Here is a 7674-nt window from a genome sequence, read left to right on the forward strand (position 1 = left end):
AGTGCCTGAGACATCCTCAAGATAATGTTACTTTTAAACTTTTGAGTTTTTATCTCAAGCAGGTTCATTACAGACAATCAAAGCTCTCTCACTCCCGGGGTATCTCCCCCCTGCACTTGAGAGCTTGCTCACTCCCGGAGCAATCAGAGCTCAATCCTGGAGCTTCTAGCCTAAAAGTTACTATTTTACAACTAAATTAAAAGGCATATTCTCGTTACAAAGCTGTTGAAAAGGTTCCTGGCTTGGGAGCCGCTATTTCGCAACTCAATTAGGTGTCTACGCCCATCTGCCCATCGGCACACCAGCACTGCTTCACGTGGACTTCAGAGAGAGTGGATTCCAAAGAGACTAACAGTTTGACATCGCAGGTGATAAAGATTTGTCGTGGCATTGGCTGTATGGGAATAAGATGCTTCGTGGAAACCTGCGTTCAGCGAGTTAGGTCTCTGGCAGTCTCAATCTAAGACAGGGTCACATGCCAAGTGGCTGTGTTTTTTTAAAAACATGAAATTAGCCCAGTTTGTCGAATTCAAACTAGCTACACGTGATTTCCGATGATGGGTAAGAAATTTGTCAATAGATATTTAACTACAGGCGAGATCACCAAAGCACCGAAAAATTCCCAGACAAAGCTGTGGTGCATAAGTATGCCCCAGTCCAGCTAATTTTTAATAAGTAAATAAGGAGGAACTGTGACCCTCCTACAGCTGAGGGCTGATTATGTCAGACCCCGCCTTACCACATATAACCACGCCTCTCTGCCTACCGCCTACTAATAGCCACACCTCTCTACAAGTTCCTGTTATGCTGGAAGTCCTGCCTCCAGAGACTGAAGATGAAGCTACTGATTGGGCTAAGCTGTTGACGGACTTGAGGGAGGGGTTTTGCTTTCCCTATCTACCTATTTGCTTGTAACAAAGAAGATTAAATTAATGATGGCGGACTGAAAGCACACGATGTGTCTGTCTAATTTTTTCAAACCCCTTCCTGCTTTTCCGGTACCCTTAATTTTTCAGGCCCTGACTCCCATCCCAGACGACCCATTCATACGTGTGGCTGCAGGAAGCTACAGTACATAATTTTAGGTAAGTGTATAATAATATAATTCTTAGTAACTTTCTCAGGCATCCTTTAGTACAGCAGCTGAAACTTGAGCTGGCATTTAAACAATGTGAATGAGGTGCTTCTTATGATGACGTTTGGAAGAAACTCCAGATAGAAAATTCCAGAAAGCTGTTTGCTGACAGGAAGCATGGTAAGCCAAGGCACAATGTGTAACATGAGCACAAGGCACAGGTTGAGGGTAAGAAGAGGAAGAGTAATAAGAAGCCACCAAAGGGCTTCACTATTCCTATTAAAGAATTTGACACTTTACCCTCAGAGCTTCAAAAGAAGTGGTTGAAAGAGGTCGGTACTCAGTAGAGTATATCTTCATTCTACATGGTGTAGTATAAAATGACATGAGTACAGCTTAACAATTGATCTCACAGCCAATCCCACAACACCCAGAGGAAGATCCACTCCCAGGAACTCTAACACTCCCAGCATCAAAGAATCAGAGGTAAGAAGAACATGACATCTGCCCCAACACTGGTAGTAACTGGGACCAGTGGGACAGAGGCACCCAGGAACTGCGCCTGACCAGTCATATGGGTTCCCATGTGGTCACTGTGACTGTAAAATAGACTTAAAATAGGACCTTCAAGCTTCTGGGGATCATACAAACAAGTTCATAGCACAGCTGGAAACTGATATATGGTCACCGCTAAGAGATAAGAGCTAATATAAGATTCAGTGCTTGCCTCTGATCAGCTCCTTCACATATTTTAAGTCTATTTCACAGTCACAGTGACCACATATCTACTGCATTTTTGATAGAGTATAAACAAAAGTATTCCCGTTAGAAGGAAGCTTTCTATTTCTTGGGCATGAAGTTTAAGAGCATCCTTAAAAATAGGAAAATTCACTGGGCAGTGGTGGCGCACGCCTTTAATCCTAGCACTTGGGAGGCAGAGACAGGTGGATTTCTGAGTTCGAGGCCAGCCTGATCTACAGAGTGAATTCCAGGACAGCCAGGGCTATACAGAAAAAGCCTGTTTCGAAAAAACAAAACAAAACAACAACAAAAACAAACCAAAAACCAAAACCAAACCAAAAAAAAAAAAAAAAACCCGGGAAAATTCTGAAATGAAACTGGAGATATGAATCCTTGATTGATTTGGGAAGGGGAGGCTGGATCCTAATAAGGACATTTAGAAAAGAGAGAAATGCATTAGGGTATCTTAAAGTATTACTTTGGCCTCTCTTTGCACCTAATTGAAATCCTAACATTATTCCTACATTCTAAGCATACTTTGAGAAGTGTGATCAGTTGGGGGTGGGGAAGGATTGTCTCTCAGTCTTACCACATTCAAACTTAGTCCTTGTCACGTGTAGCTCTTTCACACAGTGGGTTTATACCTTTTTATGTGAGGAAGGCTAAATAATAACTGTAGGATTTGTACTGATAAAAATGTTTATTTTCATCATTCTAGCATTTGAAGGAAGAAGAGCATCAACAGCAAAAACTGATATTGTCCTCACTGGCTAGGGAAGAGATGTAGAATTAGAAGCAGCAGCAAAACCATGATGTTGCCACGATTAATATCAGCCTTTCCAGGCGCCCAACTTATTTTCTCCAGTATGTGTGAATATTCTCATCAATGTCCTTGTGTAAACTATTCAAAGGCTCTCTCTATAAATATCTTTGATGACATCTCACAAAGTATTACAAATGCCTATAAACATTAATGAAAATATTTTCATCTAATACTTCCTCGTCATATAAAGTGTATCCCCCATTTATATGTTATAATCACTGACTATAAATTTAGCAAAAAAAGAAAAAGGAAAAGATATATTATTTATCAGATTAGACCATAAATAGAAGAAAGAGAACTGGTCACGTGATCCTCTATTATCCATAAAAATTAACGGAAATAATATGAATATCCACATGCCATTTTTAAATGAGGTTTGGACCGATTCTCTTACTTTGTGTACAAATAAACATCTTCATGAAGATTGAAAGAGTATAGTACTTTATCTCAAATTTATTAACCAATACAAACAAATATTTAACTCAGAACAAGCTCAAGATTTGTGTCAAAATGCACTGGGGGCTGAGTGACGCATTCAGGCTGAAGCATGAGTGAACAGGTTCCCTGATGACGTATGGTTATTTCATTGTGAGGAGAGTCCAACAAAGAACACATGTTCAAAGAGTCATTGTGGTCATCGTTTGGTGCTCAGAGCAAACAGGGATACAGGAATGCATAAAGAATACAACATTAATCAAGAAAGGTATGAGTGACAGTTTCACAGCTTCTATCCCTTTACATAGATGAATTATTTTGGCATCTATAATGAACGAATAAAGACATTCTCATAAAATGAGATCTGATCTGAACAAACAAGACAATGAGGGTCACGATGTCAAACTTTGAAGGCTATTTCCATAATCATTCTTCATAAATATCTCTAAATATAAACATAGAGATATAAAATATTTCTCTATAGTTAAGCTACATTTGAAGTTCCAGTTTTTGCAGGTTGGATAAGGGTGTTTCAATAAAGCTAGTCAAACGTTTCTATATGCCACAGGACTGAAAAAGACTTGGAGAAATTATTTGTTGTCATTGAAATATCTACATACAAAGTGGAGAACCAGATGTGCACCCAACAATGCTACAGGGCCAAACTGGCTGCTTTTAAACTCTGGCAAACTGATCTCGTGCACTGGCACATGCTTTCAGAAATTAGTTGACTACTGTCAATGTTATGACCAACATATTCCCCTATCATCTCCCTTGAATTGATGTAAAACAACTATAAGAGATGTTTCTTTCTTTATGATGAGGTTGAGCTGTGTGTTGTTTTTCTCTTTATGACGAGGTTGAGCTGTGTGTGTCTGGACATAGGAAGACAGCACTTGACTTTGGAACATTTAGTGTTCCATCAGGTTTTTCCCTCAGTTTTGGGCATTGGCTTAGACTTGCCCTTTCTTCCAATCCCAACAATATAGTATACAAACACTATTTCTCCATTACCCACTTTCTTCTATGTTGCAAATTTCAATTCAGACTTGGAAACAAGTGTGTATCCATGACCTTTAAGGTCTAACATGGTCTGGTGGAAAGCATATTGGAAGAATAGTGGTCTTACTGGCTCAGTACGTGACCTATGACAAATTACTTGACCATGATATGCTTCATTTTCACCCCCACAGAGTTTGGAGGCAATACCATATAACGGCCTGCCCTATCGTGCATAGATTCTGGAAGGCTGAAGTGAAATACTGTTCACATTCTACTCTGATGCATTGGTGCTGGTGGCTACTCAATTCAGGCTATTAGACACATACTTAGAATTAAAAAAAAACTGAAAGGGCATTTGGTAGAAATATAATTCATTCAGTCCTTACTTTCTAAAACAAATACATTTCATTCATAGATAAAGCATGATAAAGGAATTTGATAATGTTCTAATTTCTAATTATAAGAAATTGAGGCAGAGAAAGCCTGAATTATTTGTCCAGTGTTAAAAATCTGGTTAGCAGTTGTCCTAAATGTTTCAGTTTTATTCTAGGACCCATATTCTTTTCTTTAAAGCAGTATAAATAACATTTTAATAATTCAGACCTAGATGGAAGATCTAATACCAATATTTACAAATCTTTCTCCCCTCATAATCTGGCCACCAAAGATTTCATTGTTTCTTAGCTAAGACAAAGCCAAGGGATTATCTCCACCTGATTGGACAACTTAAAGGCATTTGGTATCTTCTCCATGAGCCAGTTTATCTACTTTTGTGCATATAGGATCCAGAGCAGAAAAGATCTGCAGTCAGGAAAGAGAGTGGGGGACATTTAGATCACATTTTTACTGAGACTGAACAACTTCAGAGTGTAGTAGAGTTTTCATATAGGACTGAGGTTAAATAAAATTCAACCTTCACAGCCTTAGGCATAAAGTGAGCAATCAACACTTGTGCAGAGGAACATAGTTTCCCATTCTTATTATTTTTTATGTACTCCTTCCTCAAGCTGAACTACGATTCTCATAAGTTGAAATCTGAGTTCCTGACTTAAAAGACATAGTCTTTAAGTGACGGCTCTTCTATATGTAAGAACAATTATTTCTGAACCCCCTTAGAATGTACTCTAAGTGTAAGTGTCTTGGTTTGATCCCCTACAGAATGCTAGTTTAGATTCTCAGATTATTTGGACACTGATCACCAGAAGCTATGAAGTCTCATGTTAACATCCCCATTTTAGCCTGATTTGTGAATCTCCTACCAGGTAGAAATTGGAAATAGGAACCATGTGTGTGTGTGTGTGTGTGAGAGAGAGAGAGAGAGAGAGAGAGAGAGAGAGAGAGAGAGAGAGAGAGAGAGAGAGAGAGAGAGAGAGAGAGAGAGAGAGAGAGAGAGAGGAGCTATTATATGTGAGATATCAGACAGGGTGGCTGGGTGAGTAAACTGTAAATTCACATCTATTCACTTTCTCTATTTGGCTTCATTTTCAATGTTTTTATTTTTTATCATCACAATATCTTGGGTAGATAATGTCCTAATTTTGATTTAATTGGTAAGGAATCGAGGCAGAAAGAAGCCGAATTATTTGCTCAGTATTACACATCTGGTTAGTAGTTATGCTAAATGTTTCAGTTTTATTCCAGGACACATATGCATTCATTTGTTCATTTGTTTATTCATTCATCATTTGTTTGTTTTTTTTCCCCTTGTTTCTTGAGACAGGTTTTCTTTGTACAGCACTGGCTGTCCTAGATTAACCTGGTCTCAAACTCAGAGGTCCACCGGCCTTTAACCCCAGAGTGCTGGGACTAAAGGTGTACAGTACCATATCTAGTCAGAATCCACATTATTAGGTACTATACTAAATCAAGACTGTGGGGATATTTTTTTAAAAAAATACCTGACAGAAGAGGGATTGTATGAAAGATGATTTTTAAAAATAAGAGCAGTGGCCCAATAAAGAATTAAGTCATGACCACTCTCAACAGTAATGTCACGCACAGAAGCACAGACTCTAATAGTATATTGATGGTTTAAAAAGAACAAGATGTTCTATGGTGAGTAATCATGCCCATTGCAAAGGCAATGACAAATTAGTGGGACAGGAAGGAGGTAGAAGATCCTTATCTATTGACTAAGCTCTCTCTCTCTCTCTCTCTCTCTCTCTCTCTCTCTCTCTCTCTCTCTCTCTCTGTGTGTGTGTGTGTATGTATTAACACTGAAAAGAAATCAAAGTGACTACATAGTATCTAGCATCCTTAGATATAAGTAAGGAGGATTCCTGCCTCTGAGCCTCATCCATCACAGGCATTACATAGACTGTTAGAGTAGGGACAGTTCCTCTATTAAGATGATTGTCAGGGACTTCTTTAGTTTTACCACCTAAAAACCATATATCCAAAAGCCTCAGAATAAAAAGGTTGATAATGACTGGAAATGGATTTCTTGCTGAGTGTAACTGTGGTAATGTGGAGAGAAACAGAGGCTCTGGGAAGACATTTTGTATAAGTATGTTCATAGGCCAAGTAGGAGGAGAAGGCTGATAATTGTCAAGAGCATAAGACTTCAGAGAAAGCAACTGAGGAGTGCACATAAAGAACACACGCAGAGGGCATCATCTATGATTGAAAATGTTTCATTGAAGTTACACAGAAGGAGAGATGGCTAGCCACGGACAGGAGCCTAATTGGAAGTTGTTTTTGGTGCAAGTTCCTGCAATTCGTTTATAGTGCTTTAAAAGGAAGGGAAAGAGCATAAGGTTTATAGCCAGCATATTGAAGAAGAAAATAGTCTTACAAGGACCTCAAAACACTAAGCAGAATCTCCCCATGTTCCATACCATTCTTCAGAGATTTGGCCCTCTCATTTCTACTTTCCAGGTTACACTGCTGAAATGCTTCTTCCCTACTGTGCAAAAATGAACACAGAGTTTGTACATGGCGGTTTAAACAGTCATCAGATACTGCTCAAGATCTCTGAAATCAAAATTTGTATTTTCAGAAAAAAATTTCACAGTGACACAATTTGAGCTGATGAGCAAGCAATTCATCCACGGCCAGCTAATCAGTCAGGACCATTAGACTAAACTTTAGGAGCTGAAACTTGTCTCTTCCACGCAAACAGTGAAGTCCTCATCTCTGCAATGTAGCGAGAGAAGAGAAAACAAATTTTCAAGCTTACATTTTCTTAGGAAATAAAGTGTTCTATAGAATGTGGCTGTGTAGTGCTACATAAGCCTTGATAAGTAAGGATGGCTGGGAGAGGTTCTTTTCAGAAAGCAAAGACAGTTCTTTTTTTTTTAAAATAGATATTTTCTTTATTTACATGTCATATGATATCCTCTTTCCAGGTTTCCCCTCCGAAAAAAGACTCTATTCCCTCTCCCCTACCCCTGCTCACCAATCCACCCTCTCCTGCTTCCTGGCCCTGGCCTCTCCTCCCATTGATGACTGACTAGGCCATCCTCTGCTGCATATGCAGCTGGAGCCATGAGTCCCACCATGGGACTCTTTGGTTGGTGGTTAAGTCCCTGGGAGCTCTGAGGTTACTGGTTAGTTCATATAGTTGTTCCTCCTATGAGGCTACAAACCCCTTCAGCTC

General features: G+C 39.2%; 1 pseudogene; it reads left to right on the plus strand.

Moving 5' to 3' along the window:
* The first annotated feature begins 557 nt into the window (after positions 1 to 557).
* The window catches only part of LOC116094836, a 9274-nt pseudogene continuing 2157 nt past the window's right edge, over positions 558 to 7674 (plus strand).

This window comes from Mastomys coucha, unplaced genomic scaffold, assembly GCF_008632895.1.
Source record: "Mastomys coucha isolate ucsf_1 unplaced genomic scaffold, UCSF_Mcou_1 pScaffold17, whole genome shotgun sequence".
In the NCBI taxonomy this organism is placed as follows: domain Eukaryota; kingdom Metazoa; phylum Chordata; class Mammalia; order Rodentia; family Muridae; genus Mastomys; species Mastomys coucha.